Raw genomic sequence first — 23,856 nt, forward strand, 5'->3', positions numbered from 1 at the left:
ATTGGGTCTAGAGCAGTGATTCTCAACCTTCCCTTCCCACTCACATCCCATCTTAGGCATTCCCTTACTAATCACAGAGCACCGATAGCATAGGGATGACTTAAGGTGGCATGTGAGTGGAAAGAAAGAGTTTGAAAACCACTGGTTTAGATAAATGTCATGCCTTTTACAGGATATACCACCGTGATCTGCACATCCTGTTTAAAGCAGCAGAGTGGAATCCTCACATGGTCGGAAGGTCTGATTATTAACCTGATGTATTCTCTCCTTTTACCTCCAAAGATGGTACCTGACCTCTCCAGCAATTTCTGTCTCATTTCAGTTCCAACAAATGCAGTTTTGTTTTGGTTTTTGAAGGTTCTATTCTGGTTTAAAGAATTTTGGGGCTGACATAATTTGTTCCCCATTCAACACTGTTTCTTCTCATCTTGGGGTCACGCTTGAGTTGCTTGCATTCAGGTTTAGAGCTGACTGATGAGGTCAATGTGGGAACTGCAGACCCTTCTGCAGATGAGGGAGGAGGTGCCTGATATGGAAGCTGGCAGGAGGTTTGTGAGTTTGTACACTTCTGCCATTAATGTTTGAGTTTCTGTTTGCTTCCCATGCATTAATTTGAGGTTGTCAATGCAAGCCTGAGAATCCCTGCTCCACTTGGAATGGTCACAGGCCAGTAATTCCAAAAAGACAGTGCAGTTTTCCAAAGAGGCTGTGAGCACTTCCATTATTTTTTTTCCTTTGTCCGCCAGGTGGTCTCTTCCCTTGATAGCGCTCAGATGGAAATGACTTTTTCAGAATTCAGTGATGGGCTTGAGAATGACATGGTCTGCCAACGGCGCCATATGAGTGTAGCTAGAGTTTATAATTAGAGATACTGGTCGGGGAGAAGACATTGCTTTGTTCCTAGGCGGTGGTCACTGTTATGTCTCTTGAGTTAACTGGGAGGCTTCTTAAATAACTTAGCGATGCAAGATTCAAATAACAGAAGATCTCACCATCTCAGGAAACTGTTCACACACACATATACATACGCTCCACAGTGAGCACTACAGTTGCTACAGTGAGATTCTTATGCAGTTACAAAGTAGTTCACATTATCCTGACTATATACCAGTCACCACTGCTAAATAGTACACGAGGTTTTGGCTTGCAGATCTTCAAACACTCTTTTTTGGCAGCCAATGGCTGTGTGGGTACTGAAGATTATGGTGAATTTCATCATTGCTGTTTGCCTGTCCCAAAAGATGGCTTCCGAACTTTGGAAGTAGTTCATGATTTCCAGTATCCAGGTGTGATGCTTTTTTTTAAATACATTTTATTTATAAATTTAAAACTACAGAGATTCACGTATTTTCCAATAATACAAGTCCATTTCAAATACATGTAGTATATATAAGAAAAAGAAAAGAATGAAAGAGAAAGAAACCCCTCCCATAAACCCCCCCACCCTCTCCCTCTAACCTTCTACAAAGAAAAAAAAAGAATGGGTTAAGAGATCTTCAACAGGAACACTCCTTACTAATATACAGAGACCTTTAGGAGAAAGGGAATGTCTGAGATTCATTGAAATAGTCATAACCACAGTTTATAAATATGGGCTCCATATTTTCCAAAAAAAGTGGTATTTATCTCTTAAGTATAAGTCATTTTCTCAAGTGGTATACAACTCTGGATGGGTCACGTCTCCAGAATGGAGGACCATCGCCTTCCCAAGATCGTGTTATATGGCGAGCTCTCCACTGGCCACCGTGACAGAGGTGCACCAAAGAAAAGGTACAAGGACTGCCTAAAGAAATCTCTTGGTGCCTGCCCCATTGACCACCGCCAGTGGGCTGATAACGCCTCAAACCGTGCATCTTGGCGCCTCACAGTTCGGCGGGCAGCAACCTCCTTTGAAGAAGACCGCAGAGCCCACCTCACTGACAAAAGGCTAAGGAGGAAAAACCCAACACCCAACCCCAACCAACCAATTTTCCGCTGCAACCGTGTCTGCCTGTCCCGCATCGGACTTGTCAGCCACAAACGAGCCTGCGGCTGACGTGGACTTTTTACCCCCTCCATAAATCTTCGTCCGCGAAGCCAAGCCAAAGAAGAAAAAGATACAACTCTGAACTTGCACATCCATTCCCAAATCTATATCAGACTTTCAATTGCAGCAATACATTTTCTAGTTATTGCTAAAGCAATTTGAACAAACTTGATAGATACTCAATTTTAATTTTGGTTTAACCCCTCTAATATCACTCAGTAAAAATAACATTGGATTGTGTGGAATTTAACCCCAATTATTCATTCTAATAAGTTACCTCTTTCCAATCAAAAAGGTTTAACGTTAGGAGACGGCCAAGTAGAATGCAAAGATGTACCAACTTCCTGTCCACATCTGAAGTATAAATCCGAACTAGGTGTGATACTTGATAGAAAATTGTGTTGTGCGAATTGATAGAAGCCATTGTTTAGTTGAGTGCAAGGCTTATGGTCTTGTAAACTTCCATGAATTAATTCATGATGGGTTTGTGTGCAAAAGCTGCATCAGTTTGAGATTGAGGTGATTCTTGATCAGGAGGTCTGCTGCTGTCTCAGGAGTTTGATTCCACATAGAGGCAAGAAAGATTGGTGCAACATTTTCGACAGTCATGCTCCTTTGCTTGATGCCAAGCCTTCATTGAGATTGGCTCTCTCAGTTAGGTTATGGCTTAAGATGGTGACAAATTTCTCCAGTCAACTGAATTTGAAGGGGTAGCTCCAAGGTTCCTCCCAAATGATGGTGTAGAAGGTTTTAGTGAAGTCCAAAAAGGCCAACGATCACCTGGTCATTTAGGAAAAGGCTTCAAAACAGAAATGAAAGCTCATTTGAATAACATGAAAGGGATGGGAACACCATGGGAAGGGATATGTTTTCATGATAGAGAGTAGAGGTGAAATGCAGCAGAGAATCTGGGATATGTGTGTGTTATGGGGTGTGTGTGTTCTGGGGTTGTTTCTCTGGGGTATGTCTGTATGGGGTTTGTGATGTGTGTGGGAGTTGAGTTGTATGTGCGTGAAATTGTATAGTGTATGTATAATGGAATCATTTTATTCAATGTTGGTCATACATAACTTTTTGTAAAGTTACAACTGGACTCTTGTTACAGCAGTATCTTTGAAGTTTGCATCAATATGAATGAGTTTGCCAAATTCCAATGAATATTTATGATTAGATATAGAATGCTTTGGGTAGTCAGAGTTGTCGTTTCTTTCTGTTGCTTCTCAAACAATGAATCATATTGTGAACAATAAACACTTAAAACCTTAATTTTTCTGGATAGAGAATCATCCAGTTGTACAAGTCAGATAATATACAGGTTCTTTCTGCATATTTACTCACAGCTCAATAGTTCATATGTCGTGAACAACTTTTTAGTTGTTCAGAAATGTTTCTATTTGATACAAAAGGCTGTTTAATAGGCATGTTAGCACCCTGTCATTTTTGTGTTCAGTGCCATCGGATCATAGAGAGGTACAACATGGAAACAGGCTCTTTGGCGTATCGAGTCCTCAATCATCCGTTAAAGCTAATCTCACATTAACCTCATTTTGATATGAATCCAATTTTTTGTTATTCTCTTCATATTTGTATTAACTCTCCCATTCCTCTCAGATTATGCGACTGATCTACAGTGGGGAACAATTTACAGTGGTTGATTAACCTATCAGCCCACACATCTTTGGGATGTGGGGGAAAAAAAACCACAGCATCTATATGAAACCACATAGTGAGAAGGAGAACATAGCAACAACAAGGCCCTTTTATACTTGTGTCCCAGTAAATTGGCCGTTCAGTGTCCTGGTTAGGGATGGCATTTTTGCTGTTCCCACTTGGCCACCCTTAACCAGGACACTGCACGCTTTCACACTGAGAAGGAGCCGTCCTGGGGGTAGGACTGTTCTACCTTCAATCGCAAGTGTCCGAATGCAATTTTCAGTTTCACACTTGACTGATTGAAACGCCGGCTTCAGGAGACACTGGGCATTGCAGTAGGGGTCGAGTCAGTCTATCCCTGATGTGAGATTATGCCGTTTCACGCCGGCGTTCAGACAATTTTGCATTCCCACTTGATACTTCTCCAGCCAATTGGCCGTTAATTCCTGGAACCACATGCAAGTATGAAAGGGGCTACACATAGACAGAATCTGAGGTCCAAATTGATCTCTGGCTCTGCAAAGAAGCAGCCCTATTGTCTATGTCCATTGTGTTTACCCACCTGCCTCATGCTTATTCAGAATACCCCAATGCATGGTCCTTTGGTTATTTAGGTGAAGTACCAAATCACACTTTAACTTATCACTATTAACTTACTTAACCTAACTTCTAATTCTAATTCTAAGCGCACGTGTGTGTTTAATGTATGTGTAAGTTCAGAAAAGTTCTTTGGTTCACAGTCCATTCTCACTTCTCATTCCTCCAAGTTCATTGGTTGCAGTTAATTCTTATACTGGGCACAGTATTTAACATTTATAAAGTTCACCAGGCTTTGATGCTTGAAAGGTAAATGGTTACCACTCAGGAAGTTTCTTGCTGGTTTTCAGAGAGAAATTTGTTGTTCTAGGACATCCACAACTGATGTACTTCCATCAGCCTCTCCAGTGTCTTGTTGATGAAACTTTCCCCTTCAGGGTTCTCCAGATGATAACCTCTTGCTTTCAGGTCAACATAGAGTTCCTTTTTGTTTCCCTTATTCTAAGTGAAACATTAGACAGCCAGTCTCTCCTCTTGCATGAACCACAAGGGCTTTGACCAGGCCATCTTACAAAATGGGCTTTCCATTAGCTTGCCAGCTTATCCTGTTCCAGTGCCAGCTAGTTCTGCTGGCTCTAACATTGTAGAAGAGATCTCTGTGAGTGTGTGTGTGTGTGTGTGTGTGTGTGTGTGTGTGTGTGTGTGTGTGTGTGTGTGTGTGTATGTTTCCGAGGGATATTGGTAAGTGAAGGTAAAGTTTATTTCTGATTAAAGGAGGGATGTCATGATAATGAATATGTATGAGATGTACCAGAAGTCACGTGGTATGAGGGAGAGATAAGAACACAAGCAGGAGAACAAAGGAAACGGGAGAATAAAGACTCAAAGAAGTTTACCTGATAAAACTTGTATTTAATGTTTTATTAACTTCACATTTCGGGCCACAAATGTGACATGTATGTCTCTCTCTCTCTCTCTCTCTCTCTCTCTCTCTCTCTCTCTCTCGCTCTCTCTCTCAGAGAAAGCCTGTTTGTCTCTCTGGTTGCAAAATCACATGACCCTCTTAGAACAACCAGTTTCTCTTCCAGTCAATCTGGAAGATCTTTCATCTGTTGCCTTTTATAAACAACAATCCATTAGTGCAGTCTCTCGAGCACTCTTCTAAGCTCTTGCAAAAACTGTGAGGCCCCAATCTGTCTAGCATTAGCAGAGCTCCAGTATTTCAAATAAGATCGGTTTTAAAGTGTTTGTATGTGACCTATTCTAACAAACCTTCCCCATTTATCTCCCAAAAATATATCTATGTACTCTGTCACAAACATAATAAGTGAAAAGGATAAGTTTTTAGTAATATTTATCCAGAGGGAAGATGGTGCTATGTTGCAATTAAAGAGGGTTGTAGTTGCTGTGCTCTTAAATGTGAAGTACAATACTTGCACTCAGTGGGTGGTTTTATTCCCCTGGCTGATCCACGCCCTATAATAAGGAAAATGAATCATCATGGAAACTTTTCAAAGTATTATAGGAATTAAATTGCTTCCATTGCGATGATACAATCACTGGACTGTGTGTGATTGCCTGCCCCTGTCCACTCTCCTGTACTGCGTACTGCAAGGGGCAACCCATCGTACCTGCAGAGAGGTAACCTGGGAGACTGGCTCCACAGATCACTGGCCACGTACAAAGGCTCACACTGGCCCTTGGGCAGGAACAGAGCCAGAAGGGGTACAGAACCGTGTGTGCAAGTTTTAAGCTAATTAAACCTCGTCGCCTTGGTAGTTTGCGCTCAGTAGGTTCACACTGCCGCGTACCACATCAATATTTTAATTTTATTTTGAATTTGGTTGCAGGAAAATTCGACATTAGCTGTCACCTCAAGATGGTCTCAAATGTTCCACAGACCAAAAAAAAGATGGCTTTAGACTGACTTGCAATTGAATTTTCTTGTTGTTTTTCATTTATGACTTTTATGTCATTTGAGAAATGTTTGGGGGGGGGGGGGAAACTTTAGCAAAATGTTATTGTAGGACATAAAACTTATTTCTGAAGAAGGCTTGGTAACATGTGAAACAAATGGTCTGCTCTAACAGTGCAAGGGTCTAACCCTTGTGCAGTTTGTACTGGGGTGGCCAAACTTGCTTAATGTAAGAGCAACATACGATAAATGTCCGATGTTTGAGAGGAGCAAGACATGAAAAAAAATTACATTCACGGGTTTTACTCTTGCATGCACATTTTGTTGCAAATATGAGTTCAGAGGACATTCACAAGCCTAATATCTAGAATGGTTGGGTTGTTAAATGATGGAAGATTGGACAAGCTAGGTTTGTATTTACTCGAGTTTATGAATGTATGCAATGCCCTATTTGATCCTAATGGGTCTTGAGAGGAGGGATCCAGAGAGGATATTTTTCCAGCAGGTTATTTTAAAGGGCGCTACTGATAAAGTTATGGGTATTTGTTTTGTCTGGTGGTGGTGAGTCTTTGGAGCTCCCTTTTCCAAATTCAGATTTATTGTCAGAGTACATACATGACATCACATAAAACCCTAAGGTTCTTTTTCCTGAGGGCAGGGCAGAATTTCTACTTATTAGTAATGCAAAAAAAAACTGTATACAATGTACCCATGTAAACAGATAAAGAAATGTAAACAAGCTTTGCAATACAGAGAGAATAAAAAAATCAATAAAGTGCAAAAGTAGGAGTCCTTAAATGAGTCCTTGATTGTGTTTGTTGTTGAGAAGTCTGATGGTGGAGGGGGAGTAGCTGTTCCTGAACCTGGCGGTGCAAGTCTTGTGGCACCTAGACCTCCTTCCGGATGGCAGCAGTGAGGACAGAGCATGTGCTGGGTGGTGTGCGTCCTTGATGAGCGCTGCTCCTGCTCTCTGACGGCAGCGTTCCCTGCAGATGTCCTCGATGGTGGGGAAGCTTTTGCCTGTGATGTCCTGGGCTGTGTCCACTACATTTGTAGGGCTTTACAAGCGTAATAATGACCACTACCTTTTGCAGCACTTTACAGGCCCATACCAGACCGTGAGTAGAAATTTGCCAGTGTTTCTGAAGTCAAACCAAACCTCTACAAACTCCTGAATTGGTAGAGGTGCTGATGTGCTTTCTTCACTATGCCATTAGTATGTTAGGTCCATGAAAAGACCCCCTGAGATAGTGACTCGCAAGAACTTAAATTTGCTCACCCTCTCCCCCTCTGATCTCCCAATGATCACTGCATCATACACCTCTGCTCTTTCCTTCCTGAAGCCAAAAATCAGTTCCTTAGTTTTGGTGATATTATGTGAGAGGTTGTGTTGGTGGACCATTCAGCTAAGCTTTCAATCTTCCTTCTGTATTATGACTGTGTTGGAAGCTGGGGCTTCAAAGATCTTTGAGATCAACACATTTAAACACTGGTGAGCAAGAGTGAAATATTGATTTGAGATTACAGTCATATTGATTGGCAGTCAGACTTGAGGGAGGAGAACTCCTGCAACAAATTTGGCTGTGTAAATTTCCTAAAGAACAAGTCAAATACCTGAGAAAAGGCAGACTACTTATAACATGGAATGGAGTTGTTATTTAACGAGAACAAACTTGAACAAAACAAACAATGCTCCCAACCACATGCATATGCTGGAGTATGGTTTTATGCAAGATTAAACCAGTGGATTCAGGATCTACAAATAAACAACATGAATCCTGGTGGTTGTGCAAGATACTGGAATCTGGGGCAAAAACACAATTAAGGGAGGATTGTTGTGATGCAGAGATTTATTTGCATGGATCTTGAACCTCCAGGAAAATTTCTACATTTAGAAATTAAACATTTAATTTTTTGCATATTTGATTATATCTTACTTGTTCTGCTTGGATTATACATGCTATTTTTGTGGTTTAGCTTTGGTATTAGGGTGGCCATTCGCCATTCCAAAGCAGGATATGGTCATAGGTTACCATATAATATATATGTATGTATAGTCAATATATAAATTATATTTAAAAAAAAAATATATATATATCTTTGGCTTGGCTTCGCGGACGAAGATTTATGGAGGGGTATGTCCTCGTCTGCTGCAGGCTCGTTGGTGACTGACAAGTCCGATGCGGGACAGGCAGGCACGGTTGCAGTGGTTGCAAGGGAAAATTGGTGGGTTGGGGTTGGGTGTTGGGTTTTTCCTCCTTTGTCTTTTGTCAGTGAGGTGGGCTCTGCGGTCTTCTTCAAAGGAGGTTGCTGCCCGCCGAACTGTGAGGCGCCAAGATGCATGGTTGGAGGTGAGATCAGCCCACTGGCGGTGGTCAATGTGGCAGGCACCAAGATATTTCTTTAAGCAGTCCTTGTACCTCTTCTTTGGTGCACCTCTGTCTCGGTGGCCAGTGGAAAGCTCGCCATAGAACACCATCTTGGGAAGGCGATGGTCCTCCATTCTGGAGACGTGACCCACCCAGCGCAGTTGGGTCTTCAGCAGCATGGATTCGATGCTTGCGGACTCTGCCAGCTCGAGTACTTCGATGTTGGTGATGAAGTCATTCCAATGAATGTTGAGGATGGAGCGGAGACAGCGCTGATGGAAGCGTTCTAGGAGCCGGTAGAGGACCCATGAGTCGGAGCCAAACAGGAGCATGGGTATGACAACGGCTCTGTACACACTGATCTTTGTGTGTTTCTTCAGGTGGTTGTTTTTCCAGTCTCTTTTGTGTAGTCTTCCAAAGGCGCTATTTGCCTTGGCGAGTCTGTTTTCTATCTCTTTGTCGATCCTTGCATCCGATGAAATGGTGCAGCCGAGGTAGGTAAACTGGTTGACCGTTTTCAGTTCTGTGTGCCCGATGGAGATGTGGGGGGGCTGGTGGTCATGGTGGGGAGCTGGCTGATGGAGGACCTCAGTTTTCTTCAGGCTGACTTCCAGGCCAAACATTTTGGCAGTTTCTGCAAACAGGACGTCATGCGTTGGAGAGCTGGCTCTGAATGGGCAACTAAAGCGGCATCATCTGCAAAGAGTAGTTCACGGACAAGTTTCTCTTGTGTCTTGGTGTGAGCTTGCAGGCGCCTCAGATTGGAGAGACTGCCATCCGTGCGGTACCGGATGTAAGCAGCGTCTTCATTGTTGAGGTCTTTCATGGCATGTTTCAGCATCATGCTGAAGAAGATAGTAAAGAGGGTTGGTGCGAGGATGCAACCTTGCTTCACGCCGTTCTCAATGGAGAAGGGTTCGAAGAGCTCATTGCTGTATCTGAACCGACCTTGTTGATTTTCGTGCAGTTGGATAACCATGTTGAGGAACTTGGGGGGGCATCCGAGGCGCTCTAGTATTTGCCAAAGCCCTTTCCTGCTCACGGTGTCAAAGGCTTTGGTGAGGTCAACAAAGGTGATGTAGAGTCCTTTGTTTTGTTCTCTGCACTTTTCTTGGAGCTGTCTGAGGGCAAAGACCATGTCAGTAGTTCCTCTGTTTGCGCGAAAGCCACACTGTGATTCTGGGAGGACATTTTCAGCGACACTAGGTATTAGTCTATTAAGGAGAATCCTAGCGAAGATTTTGCCTGCAATGGAGAGCAACGTGATTCCCCTGTAGTTTGAGCAGTCTGATTTCTCGCCTTTGTTTTTGTACAGGGTGATGATGATGGCATCACGAAGGTTCTGAGGCAGCTTTCTTTGGTCCCAGCAGACCATGAAAAACTCATGCAGTTTGGTATGCAGAGCTTTGCCACCAGCCTTCCAGACCTCTGGGGGGATTCCATCCATACCTGCTGCTTTGCCACTTTTCAGTTGATCAATTGCCTTATATGTCTCTTCCCGGGTAAGGACCTCATCCAGCTCTAGACTCAAGGGTTGTTGAGGGAGCTGGAGCAGGGCGGATTCTTGGATTGAGCGGTTGGCACTGAAAAGGGATTGGAAGTGTTCTGACCATCGATTGAGGATGGAGATCGTGTCGCTGAGGAGGACTTTGCCATCTGAGCTGTGCAGAGGGCTTTGGACGTGGGGTGAGGGGCCGTACACAGCCTTTAGAGCCTCGTAAAAACCCCTGAAGTCGCCAATGTCGGCGCTAAGCTGGGTTCGTTTGGCGAGGCTAGTCCAGCACTCATTTTGGATCTCCCGGAGTTTGCGCTGAAGATGGCTGCATGCAAGACAGAAGGCTCGTTCCTTCTCTGGCCAGGATGGCTTCGCAAGGTGAGCCTGGTGGGCAGCTTGCTTCTTTGCCATCAGCTCCTGAATTTCCTGGTTGTTTTCGACAAACCAGTCCTTGTTTTTCCTGGAGGAGAAGCCCAGTACCTCTTCAGTGGATTGCAGTATGGCCGTTTTCAGCTGATCCCAAAGGGTTTCAGGAGATGTGTCCATGAGGCAGTTTGCATCCTCGAGCTTTGCCTGGAGGTTTTCCTGGAAGTTTCCTCTCACTACGTCTGACTGCAAGTTTCCAACATTGAACCTCATATATATATATATATATATATATAGATAGATATAGATAGATATATCTATATCTATCTATATATATATATGGCTATGCATAGATATTGAAATAAATGACAATATAGATAGAGCTAGATATATAGATGCATAAATAAATGATTGTATAGAGAGATATAGAAATAAATGACTATATGACCACACACACACACACACACACACACACACACACACACACACACACACACACACACACAGAAAGAATTATATTATCTTTACATACAGTGTATTCATCTGTGAAACATAAAGAATGTGAGTTTGGTGCAAAATAATTTAAGAATTTGCTCCAATCATTGCTACTTCAAAGGAAAGCTGAAACACGAATCTAAGCAATGAGTCCCAACAGACTATGAACCTTTTAGGGACTTGCTTCATAAAGCTCAGTCTTATGGAGTAGCTCACATTAATGGTTATAACTGAACAGTTATTTGAAGCTGGGGCCTACTTGATCTTTAATTGTTCCCCAGACTGTAGTCTTTTTTTGAGGCAATGTGATTGAACTTGGTCCTATCCTACATGAATGCTCAGTGTTACATTTACTTATCAAGGAGAAAGCGAGTGAATCATCAGATCTCTTTTTCAAAGTGTTATCCACCAAGGAATGGCTTGTGGTAACAGGTTTGTTTACTTCCGAGCCATATCTAAATAAAATGAATGGTAAAATTTGTTTGAAATTCAGTCTTGGTGTAATGTGGACCCAATTCTCAAAGCTGAATGAAACTGGCTTTTTCCAGTTATGATTAATAGACGATAAAAATCCATGAACATTTGAGTACGCTATAGATCTAACTCCAGGGAAATCTCTTTTGTATCCATGCTGGTAAGTAATAATAATCAAACAAGGATTGGGAGTATTTAGTCAGCTATTACTAATGTTCTATTCTCTGTTTGCTTGTGTTGGAAAACATTGGACTTGATCTAAAAAGCATAGTAAAAAGGCATTTTGAAATGAACATGCAAAGGTGTCTTTTTGTCAAGAAGAGATTTGTATAATAAAAAAAACATATTACTTCACTGCTAAATTAAATAGGGCTGATTCAGTGTACATTTACACATGTATTTTGCATGCATCATAATGGACTTTGAATGGTGCAGCTGTCTATCCAGGTTTTAAGGCAAGGGGTACTGGTTATCAAACAGGAAAGTCTGCAGATGCTAAAGTTGTGTGAAGTGAGCAAGAGTGCTGGAGAAATCCTGTTTTTCTTTCTTTCTTTGGCTTGGCTTCGCGGTCAGCTGCAGGCTCGTTTGTGGCTGACAAGTCCGATGCGGGACAGGCAGACATGGTTGCAGCGGTTGCAAGGGAAAATTGGTGGGTTGGGGTTGGGTGTTGGGTTTTTCCTCCTTTGCCTTTTGTCAGTGAGGTGGGCTCTGCGGTCTTCTTCAAAGGAGGTTGCTGCCCGCCGAACTGTGAGGCACCAAGAAGCACAGTTTGAGGTGAGATCAGCCCACTGGCGGTGGTCAATGGGGTAGGCACCAAGAGATTTCTTTAGGCAGTCCTTGTACCTCTTCTTTGGTGCACCTCTGTCACGGTGGCCAGTGGAGAGCTCGCCATATAACACGATCTTGGGAAGGCGATGGTCCTCCATTCTGGAGACGTGACCCACCCAGCGCAGTTAGGTCTTCAGCAGCATGGATTCGATGCTGTCGGCCTCTGCCATCTCGAGTACTTCGATGTTGGTGATGAAGTCGCTCCAATGAATGAATGTAGTCACACAGCATCTATAGGAAGGGGGACCAGTACTTTGGGCCTGAGCCCTTCGCTCAAGGTGTGATCGGAAAAAAAAACCCCACAGGTGGGTGGCTGAATGTAAAGGTGGGGGAGGGGCAGAAAAGCACAGGTAACAGGTAAATCATAGGTGGATACAGACGTGAGGATAGAAGAGAAAAAAAGCTGAGGAGTGATGCGGGAGGAGGTAGCTCCCTGATGAGAGAAGGAAGGGGGGGAGCTGGGGGAAAAGGAGACAGAGGTAGGCAAAGAGGGTGACTCGGGGGGGGGGGTGGGGAGGGGTTAACTGGCAATCAGAGAGGTCCATGTTAATGCTGTCTGATTGGAGGGTGTCCAGGAATACTTGTGAATGCTTTGCCAGTGATTCCCACAGCATTTCACTTTGAACAAGAACAGAGAATGTGAGTAGTTTGTATTTTATTTCCTAATCTTGGACCATCTTGCCCATTGCACAAAATGGTTGTCTCTTTAACAACAGTGGCTCCTTTGACATCCTTGTGTCACCCATGAAGGTGGGGCTGAAGCAGACATGAGACTGGGATCACAACAAGCAATCAATTATAGAGAAAGGCAAAGCCAGTTTACGATCCTTGCATCTATTGTCAAAGTATTTGATGACCAGAAGAAGCATGAAACTATAGCAACCTTTCCTAATAATAGAAGGATTAATTTCTCCAGAAAAGTTAGAATGAATGGGGGGGACAGTTACCCACATACATAAATTCAATTGCCGTCACTCACAGCCTCGCGATTGCCTGGCGTATTCATTGCTACTGGCTGTGCATGGCAATCTCGCTAGATGTGGCTTTTAAACAATACTAGTTTTTATGCAGTTGACTCCTTGATTTATTCTCGCTGGGCATTGCTGATCAGAGAATGAGAAAACATGAAAGGTGGAAGTAGTCCAGTGGCTTAGGTAGATGTTTTGGATTTGAGACGTGGTTTAAATTCAGCCAAGACCTCTTCTAGCTGTAAAGTTTCATTTACTTGCACTTAATTTTTAATGTGATAATGTGGCATAATTTGGTATGAAATTTTTAAAAGCAATTTTAGACATGCAGCACGGTAACATGCCATTTCGGCCCACGAGTCCATGCCACCCAATTAACTTACATCCCCGGTACTTTTGAACTGTGGGAGGAAACCGGAGCCCCTGGGGAAAACCCATGCAGACACGGGGAGAATGTACAAGCTCCTGACAGCATGGGATTTGAACCCCTATCCCGATCGCTGGCGCTGTAAAGGCATTGCGCTAACCGCTAGGTCCCTCACCAGAGCAAACACATGTATGTATATATAACATGCAAACGCAGTGCGGGATTCAAACCCCTATTCCCGATTGCTGGCGCTGTAAAGGCGTTGCGCTAACCGCTAGGCCCCTCACCAGAGCAAACACATATGTATATATAATATAATTGTGTGTGTGTGGGACCGAGAAAAGCCATCATGCATTGAATTTTTAGCTTCAGTTGGGATTGCTCTACTACTTGTAATTGAGTTGGAAGAGAGATCATTACTCTGCAGTTAATTTTGGTAGACCTGCCTGCTTGATGTGAGGTCTGATGTCCCTTTCTAAGTGTTAATCCATAAAATTATAATTTTTTTTCCATATCAAGATTACAAAGTCATCTCCAGCCAATAAAGATTGGATAATACAAGAAAGAGATGACTAAAATGTACTAGCAAAAGGAAACTCTATTTCTAATTGTAGTGAATGCCTAAATTATTAAATGTTTATTGATGTAAAACACAGAATCTGTGGACAATGCGGTTGAAGTAAAAACACACGATGCTCAGCAGGTCAGACAGTGTCCTTTATGTAGTAAATGCAGAGATCCAGAATGAAGTTTTAGGCTTGAGCCCGTCATCAAAGTATGAGAAAATGCCAGTGAACGTCAGAATAAAAGCGTGGGAGGGGAAAAGGGGTGGGAGGGGAAAAGGGGTGGGGGGGGGTGACAGGGCAGGAGATGATGGGTGTTTATTGATGATTGCTGAGCAGGCTGGGAAATAAGGCAAGTCCAGTGGAATGTCTGAATAACTGCTCATAAAAGGCATTTCAATTGTGCTCCATGGTAAGTCATTTGTTCATTGTTTTTGTCTGTTTAGCATTGCTATTTGGCCTGAGGCAAGCACTTGCAGAAATTGTGTCTGAGAAGTGGATTATGATTTAACTCGGCCGGGCTCTGACATTTGCTCCCTCCACGTATCAGAGCCTAGTTGAAATCTACTAGCCCTGGTCGGTTAGGTCCTTTCACCCTGCGCGATGTGCACAATTTGACCCGCAATATTGGCGGGTTAAGTCCGACGTAATCGGCGGTGTGAAAGGCCCTATAGATACTTTGAGTCAGAGGGCATTCCTTCTGCCATACCTGTGCTATCTCTCTTTTTTTCAAAACTTTATTAATTTTAACATATGAAGAAAGTAAGTAATTCACGTACAGAAAAAAATACAAAATAAAGTAATACAAGTACAAAGTAACATAGTTAATACAGTACCAATCTCGGCATCTCCCCCTAACTAAACCTGTGCTATCTCTTTGAAAGAGTAACTGCATTCAGACCTTCATGCCGATTTATTGTTCATAATGCCCTAAGTTCCTTATTTGTAAAGAGCTGTATATTGGGTTCCCTTTCAAAATAATGTTATTTATATCATCATCTCCAGATTTCCATGGAACATTTGCATTTGTAATCACTTCCTTGCATGGTGTAATTCCAAAAGGACTTTCATGTATTTTCAGAAAGATTTATTAACTGGAGACTTTTGCTGTGATTTTTAATGAAACATTTCAGGAGGAAATGTAACATTTGATGAGAAAGAGATTCAGTTTCGTGGTTTCGATTATATATTGTTTGTTGTCGAAGGAGAATAAAGAAAGCCAAAATTTAGATGTAATCTTTCGCATCCTTTCAGAATGATCCTCGGAGCTTTTTTTTCCAGCCACAAAAGCCCTTCTGAGTATAATGAAATTGTACATAGTTCAATGTTGCATTGGAAATTTGACACTGATAGGGGTCACAGGAAAAGTACCAGTTTTTTTCCCCAATATATATTTGAAAGGAGGAATAAATGCAATCCAGTTCATCCTTGGGAAGTGGTTTGCACGTGGCCTGTGCTTTCTGCAAACGTATCACTTCCAGCATGAAGTCCCTGTTCCTTTGGTCGATAATGTCGCATGGAATGCTAACAATTGCGGTTTCTCATTACCACTTTTGATACTTAACTTCGATCAACTTGTTTCTTTTTTACACAAGACTACCGTTTGTGGTCCCAGGCAAGTGAATCACGTGCCTTTAAAAATGGCAGGGCGATGAACTTGGAGGAGACTGATTGCAGACAGAATGTATTAAAATGCATAAATTAGCCCTTGTGAATGCACGAGTGGAGCAGGCTTTTTCAGGCTCCAGGAACATGGATAAACAGGTTTACCTGGGTGACAGTACCTTCCTCTCCCTTGCTCCGTCCACACACAGGTGATTTGGCAGCTTGTACCTGTTGTGCTGTTCAATAAGATTGCCCCCCCCCCCCCCCCCCCCACCCCACACAACTGTTGAGAAGGAAAAGCATATTATACAACCCTACAGGAGGGTGACCAGGGCGGCGGATCAGCAAGGGGCTCAGCAGCGGATGACCCACATAGACTGCAGGCGGGTGGTTGAAGGACTCCCACACTTGGCAGGCTGCTGGAGGCTGGCACATGGGGGAGCCAGGTGCTGGAGCCGGGATTCAAGAGGGCGCTGAAAGCAAGAAGGGCCTCAGGCGCTGAAGGCTTCCTGATCGCATCAGTGGTTTGGACCTGGAGCTTGGGTCGCTGATGGTTTGAGCTGGTGTCTGTGTTGCAGCAGAGGTTGTGGGAATGCTAGACACTCGGGTCTCTGAAAAGGCTCTCTTTTGCATCTCTTTCTCTTATTGTTAGGGGTGTCGAGCAATGCTCATGGTGACTCTCTGTCTGCCTATGGCAATAAAAGCAACGTTTGAGCCATTGAACCTTTTGATCTTTATATAACACCACTTTCCTGCTCTAAAATTGTTTGACTCTTCTCTTAATATGCAGAAATTAATCTCTACTCAGAATAATTTGAGAATGCAACCAATATGGTCTGTTTGTTTTCATCTATATCCCCCTCTCTCTAACTATTCTTTCCCCCCACCCTTCCCAGTGATCTGTCCCTCTACCTGTTTCTCTACCTCTGGGCCCCTCCACTTGCTTCTTCCCCCCCCCCCCCCCCCCCCCACCGGAGATGGATTATCACTCCCTATCCTTTACCCTCAATCCAAAAAGTTAACTGACCCCTTCTGTGCATGAATGCTGTCTGGCCCTCTTAAGTTTCTCCAGCAATCCTTTGCTCGAGATACTAACATTTGCAGCCTTTGTGTTTCTCAAAACACAAGGATGATTTTCAATTCTCGAAGCCATCATCATTCTTCCCATTCCTATTTTTTTTTCCAAATGACCCTAATACCACTTACCCAGTTAAAATGTTACGAGCCCAGAGGACCCCAAAACCCAGCAGCAATAGATATTCACCAAGACAAATGGTTACTTAAACAAAAGTTGCTTTTAATTATCTTTAAACATGAAAACAGAATCACACTTTAACTTATCACTATTAACTTAACTAACCTAACTTAACCCCCTTCTCATTCTAAGCACATGTATATGTAATGTGTGTATCAGAAAAGTTCTTTGATTCACAGTCCAATCACACTTCTTGTTCCTCCAAGTTCATTGGTTGCAGGCAATTCTAATACTGTGCACAGAATTTAACATTTATGAACTTTACGAGGCTTTGGTGCTAGAAAGGTAAATGGTTACTGCTCAGGAAGGTCTTGTTGGTTTTCAGAGAGAGATTTGTTGTTCCTTTTTAATCAGTGTCTTGCTGAAAAAACTTGCCTGTTCAAGGTTCTTGATAACCTCTTTCTTTCGGATCCTCACAGAGTTCCTTTCTGTTTTTCTTATTCCAAGTGAAACATTAGACAGCCAGTCCTTTCCTCTTGCATGAACCACAAGGGCTTTGACCAGGCTGTCTTACAACTGGGGCTTTCCAAAAGCTTGCCAGCTTGTCCTGTTCCAGTCCCAGCTGCTGTTGTTCGCTGTAACACTGTACAAGTGTGTGTGTGTGTGTGTCTCTCTCTCTCTCTCTCACTCTCTGAGGGAAAGCCTGTTTGACTCTCTCTGCTTGCAAAACCACATGACCTTTCAGAACAGCAAGTTAACTTCCAGACATAGCGGCTCCGACAAGCTATTTCGTCTGTTGCCTTTTGAAACAACAATCTATTAGTGACATCTCTTAAGCTCTTGCAAAAGCTGTGGAGCCGATACATCTACCATGGGGCAGAGCTCCAGTATTTTAAATAAGATCTGTTTTAAAATGTTTGTATGTAACCTACTCGAACAAACCTTTCCCTATTTGTCTCCCCAAAATATATCTATATACTCAGTCACAATAGATTCAAACATTTTTTTCCTACAGTACAACTCCGATCCTCCGAAATCCTCAGTTATTGAAAGTATAATTTTTTTTCGGATAAACAAGGATACCTGAAATTCTCACATCCAAAATTTTTGCAGAGCCAAACTGACTGGGGACGTCGGGCTCCTGGCGCTGGTGGCAGTGGATCTTGGGCCCCGGCGGCAGCAGGGATCTCAAGCTCCCGGGTCAGGAGCGGGACCTTCAAGATCCTGGCGGGTGGGGGGAGCCCTCGGTGAGGAAGTGTCGGTGATCAGTGGTGGTCAGCGTTTTTTTTGGTGAGAATTAAACTTTATTTTAATGCTTAAAAAGCCTTCCCTTGTAGTTTGTTGTTATATAAGAACTGTTACAAGTGATTTGCTGTTGCTACTGGGCTTCTTTTAAAAAAATTATCAGTTCTCCGAAAAAAAAAAATGTTTATCCGAAATGGGCCCGGTCCCAACCATTTTGGATAATCGGAATTGTACTGTATTATGTAATTGATTCCCTTTTTCTCTCCCCCACCCATTTAAAAAAAAAGCAGGGTAAAGTTTGTCACGATCCATTCTGTGGGTCCCATTCTGGAATTTATGGAATTTTGAAACACAATACGTTCACTAACCCCACAGCAGACATATTTAATAGCCTTAAATGGAAACCATCAGGTCCTGGAATCTATTGGCTTTCAGCCCTATTAATTTCTTCAAAGATCTTTTTTTTTCTCTCTAATGCTAATTTATTTACAGTCCTTGTACCCAGAACTGTAGTATACTACAATTTATTTTAACGCATCGGTCTCTAATTATCCAGAATTCTACTTGCTATGCCAGGGACCCTGCCTCAGAACGGGAGGGAGGGAGAAATGAGAGTTGAGAAAGGTGAAAAGACAAGCCTACTAAGTTGCAGAGAAGAGGGAGGGGCGGTGAGAACAAAGGCAATGATGGCATGATGGTGTTACTGCCTCCTGGATTCTCTTTAGCCCCTTTTTACGTTGAGAAGCCACCTTATTGCTCAACTCAAGATCTATGTTAAAGAGAAATCTGAAAGGTGGATTCAGCATTTATGTTGCTGAGTCCTTTCACCTAGGGATTGGGATTTCCCAGGGCAAAAGTGGCAGGATGTGAGGCACACCAGGGTCGGCCTCTGCTGTCATGTAGAACATGCACGCCGGGAAGTGAAATAATGTTGTGGGCTGCACCAGGTACACTGACTGTCTCTCTGTCGGAGTGGGAGAAAGGGAACAAGGGTGTTTTAAGTTGAACATTTTACTGTTTGGTGCACCGGAGGAAATGTTTATGAAAAGAGATATTTTTATATATAAAAAAAATGAGAGCAGGAACTGGTTTTCTTGGTTTTGCATCTTTGCGGCATTTGAGATCAAGACCGCACACAGATTGGAGCAACAGTTCACCCAACAGAAAGCACAGTGCAACTTTCAAGATGGCATTGGTGAGGCCAAATTTGGAGTACTGTGTACAGTTTTGGTCACCAAATTATAGGAAAGATATAAACAAAATAGAGAGAGTGCAGAGAAGGTTCACGAGAATGTTGACAGGATTTCAGGGTCTGAGTTACAGGGAAAGGTTGTGCAGACTGGGGCTTTTTTCTCTGGAGCGTAGAAGATTGAGAGGGGACTTGATAGAGGTGTTTAAGATTTTAAAAGGGACAGACAGAGTAAATGTGGATAGGCTTTTTCAATTAAGAAAGGGGGAGATTCAACTAGAGGACATGGTTTAAGATTGAAGGGGGAAAATTATAAGGGGAACATGAGGGGAAATTTCTTTATGCAGCGGGTGGTGGGGATGTGGAATGAGCTTCCGGCAGACGTGGTCGAGGCGGGATCATTGGTTACATTTAAGGAAAGACTGGATCGTTACATGGATAGAAGGGGACTAGAGGGGTATGGACCGGGTGCTGGTCAGTGGGACTAGGAGGGTGGGGATTTGCTACAGCATGGACTAGTAGGGCCGAACTGGCCTGTTCTGTGCTGTAAGTGGTTATATGGTTATATGGGATTGATTCTTAGCTATTCTCTAAATGACGTGTAACCTTTATTTGAGGCATTTAATGTGGCAACAGACTGGAATAGGGTGGGGGGTGGGGGTGCGGTGTGTGTTAAGGGCATCAAAAGACTCGCTCTTGCAGCCTATTGCTTTCAAAAGATCAAAGTTTGTGACAGAAAACGGTTTTCAGGGCCATTATGTCTCTCAGCGAACACAACCCTCTGTCCCCCTGATCATCATTCTGCCCTGAGCATCGCTCTGGCCTGAATATCACTCCTGCCTGGGGACTATGCCACCCCAATTGATTAGACCAACACTTCGTGCTTCTCCAAGTAGCTTTGCAGTTTTTTTTTGCACTTCCAGACTTCGGTCACAGGCTGAGGATGTCATCGTGACGTCGTCAGCCATTCCCCCTTTCGAGCGGCTTTCAATGCTTGTTCATTTAGGCAGGAGGTGAAGCGACTTTGTTACCCCTCTGAAACTAGGTGCCTAGGTGGAGGGAACCCGGAGGGAAATGGACACGGTGATTTTCCCCCCATTTTTGCATTCACGTAGGTAGGTGAAGCGTCAGAAATTCCGAGAATCTCTGTCTTGAAGCCTCTATGCAAAAGGGGCTTTTGATGGTGAACAATAGTTGAGAGTTGACCCAGCTGCAATATTTGAGTGACTAGGAAGAGAGGAGAGAATAGCCCCTTTCACACTTGAATCTCACTAAATTGGCTGTTCAGTGTCCCCGGATAGAAAAGAGGATTTGACTTTTCACACTTGACCACTCTTAACTGGAATACTGAACACTTTCACACTTGCAAGGAGCCGTCCCCAGGGTTAGGACTGTTCTACCTTCTATTGATGACTCATTGAGCGATGATGGACCTGCCCTAAATCCTCATCAATGTATTATTATCTTATATTTGAACAAAATTAATCATGCCTAATTATGACATAATTAAGCTTGAATTTAGAAGAATGAGAGGGGATCATATTGAAATGTATAAATTATGAAAGACATAGAAAAGACAGAAGTAGGCAAGTTGTTTGCATTTGTAGGGGAGATTAGAACAAGGGGGAATAGCTTCAAGATTCAGGGTAGTAGATTTAAGATGGAGATGAGGAGAAACTGCTTTTCCCATAGGGTGGTGAATCTGGAATTCATTGTCCGCTGAAGCAGTGGAAGCGACCTCTTAAATATATTTAAGAGAAGGTTGGATAGATTTTTTTCATAGTAGGAGAATTAAGGGATATGGGGAAAAGGCAGGTAGGTGGAGATGAGCTGGTCATCAGATCGGCCGTGATCTCATTTAATGGTGGAGAAGGCTCGATAGGCCAGTTGGCCAACTCTTGCTCCTTTAATATTAGTATTTAGACATTCAGCATGGAAACAGGCCATTTTGGTCCACGACCAACTCTTGCTCCTTTAATATTAGTATTTAGACATTCAGCATGGAAACAGGCCATTTTGGTCCACGAGTCTGTCCCACCCAAATTTACACCCCACCAACCTACACCCCCAGTACATTTTGAACGCGGGGAGGGGGGGGAAACTGGAACCCATGCAGACACAGGGAGAACGTACAAACTCCTTACAGACAGCACAACACTCGAAGCCTGGTCCCAATCACTGGCGCTGTAAAGGCATTGGTCTAACCAGTAAGCCAACCGTGCCTCCTACTTCTTAAGTTTTTGTATGTGTCCAAGAAGGATTCCTGACGAAGTATGTGGACAAGCGAACCGGAGGAGAGACCATACTGGAACTAGTACTGGATAATGAGCCTGGTCAGGTGACAGAACGCTCAGTGGGGGAGCAATTTGGAGAGAACGACCACAACTCCCTGACCTTTGGAGTAAAATATTAAAGTCTGCAGACATCATGATTTTTAATTTTTTTTAAATTTTTCACACTATAAACCATATTGATCAAGATACATACATTTTCCTTCTTAAATATATACAGTGTTGTTTTCTCCCCCCTTCCCTCATCCCCTCCCTCCCTCCCTCCCCTCCCCTCCCATTTATTTAAAGTTCAGAATATAAGATATATTAAACCCATCAAACAATGTGGTCACTCAATAAAAATAAACAAGAAATTCCACTGAGTCAGTTCTTTTCATTATCTTCTTCTTCTGTCATTTTAGGTGGTAGATGTCCACGGTAGTTTTTCTCTATTGTGTTTCATGTATGGCTCCCATATTTGTTCAAATATTGTAATATTATTTCTTAAATTATATGTTATTTTTTCTAATGGAATACATTTATTCATTTCTATATACCATTGTTGTATTCTCAAGTTATCCTCTAATTTCCAGGTTGACATAATACATTTTTTTGCTACAGCTAGAGCTATCATAACAAATCTTTTTTGTGCTCCATCCAAATCGAGTCCAAATTTTTTGTTTTTTTATATTACTTAGGAGGAAGTTCTCTGGGTTTTTTGGTATATTGCTTTTTGTGATTTTATTTAGTATCTGGTTTAGATCTTCCCAAAATTTTTTCACTTTCTCACATGTCCAAATTGCATGAACTGTTGTTCCCGTTTCCTTTTTACAGGGAAAACATTTGTCTGATACTGTTGGGTCCCATTTATTTAACTTTTGAGGTGTGATGTATAGCCTGTGTATCCAGTTATATTGTATCATACGTAACCTCGTGTTTATTGTATTTCTCATGGTTCCGGAGCATAGCTTCTCCCATGTTTCATTCTTTATCTTTATGCTTAAATCTTGTTCCCATTTTTGTTTGGTTTTACCATTTGTTTCCTCGTTCTCCTTTTCTTGTAATTTAATATACATGTTTGTTATAAATTTTTTGATTATCATTGCGTCTGTAATCACATATTCAAAATTACTTCCTTCTGGTAACCTCAGACTGTTTCCCAATTTGTCCTTCAAGTAGGATTTCAGTTGGTAGTATGCCAACATTGTATTGTGAGTTATATTATGTTTATCCTTCAATTGTTCAAAGGATAATAGTTTATTTCCCGAAAAACAATTTTCTATTCTTTTGATCCCTTTTTTCTCCCATTCTCTAAAGGAAAGGTTATCTATTGTAAAAGGGATTAGCTGATTTTGCGTCAGTATTAGTTTTGGTAGTTGGTAATTTGTTTTATTCCTTTCTACATGAATCTTCTTCCAAATGTTGAGCAGATGATGCAATACCAGAGAATTCCTACGTTGTACCAATTTTCATCCTATTTATATAATATATGTTCAGGTATCTTCTCCCCTATTTTATCTAGTTCTAATCTAGTCCAATCTGGTTTTTCCCTTGTTTGATAAAAATCTGATAGGTATCTTAATTGTGCGGATCTATAATAATTTTTAAAGTTTGGTAGTTGTAAGCCTCCTTGTTTATACCATTCTGTTAATTTATCTAGTGCTATCCTCGGTTTCCCCCCTTTCCATAAAAATTTCCTTATTATTTTCTTTAAATCCTTGAAAAATTTCTCTGTTAAGCGTATTGGTAATGTCTGAAATAGGTATTGTATCCTTGGGAAAATGTTCATTTTAATACAGTTTATCCTTCCTATCAGTGATAGTGGTAAATCTTTCCAATGCTCTAAGTCGTCTTGTAATTTTTTCATTAGTGGATAATAATTGAGTTTATATAGATGGCCGAGGTTTTTATTTATTTGTATATCTAGATAGTGCATTGCTTGTGTTTGCCATCTGATGGTGATTCTTAAATTTTGAGAAATCTGCATTATTCATTGGCATTGCTTCACTTTTATTTGCGTTAATCTTGTACCCCGACACTTCTCCATATTCCTTCAATTTCCTATGTAATTCTTTTATTGATATTTCTGGTTCAGCTAAGTATATTATAACGTCATCTGCAAATAGACTGATTTTATATTCCTTGTCTTTTATTTTTATCCCTTTTATTTTATTTTCTGTTCTTATCAGTTCTGCTAGTGGTTCTATGGCTAATGTGAACAATAAAGGAGATAGTGGGCATCCCTGCCTTGTTGATCTGCTTAAGTTAAATTGTTTTGATATATATCCATTTACTG

At 42.1% G+C, this 23,856-nt stretch overlaps 1 protein-coding gene across 2 annotated transcripts in view; it reads left to right on the forward strand.

Moving 5' to 3' along the window:
* itprid2 (ITPR interacting domain containing 2) overlaps positions 1 to 23,856 on the forward strand; it is a 176,588-nt gene that overhangs the window by 16,328 nt on the left and 136,404 nt on the right. The gene's annotated exons all lie outside the window — the stretch shown is intronic.

This window comes from Narcine bancroftii, chromosome 4, assembly GCF_036971445.1.
Source record: "Narcine bancroftii isolate sNarBan1 chromosome 4, sNarBan1.hap1, whole genome shotgun sequence".
NCBI classification, from domain to species: Eukaryota; Metazoa; Chordata; class Chondrichthyes; order Torpediniformes; family Narcinidae; genus Narcine; species Narcine bancroftii.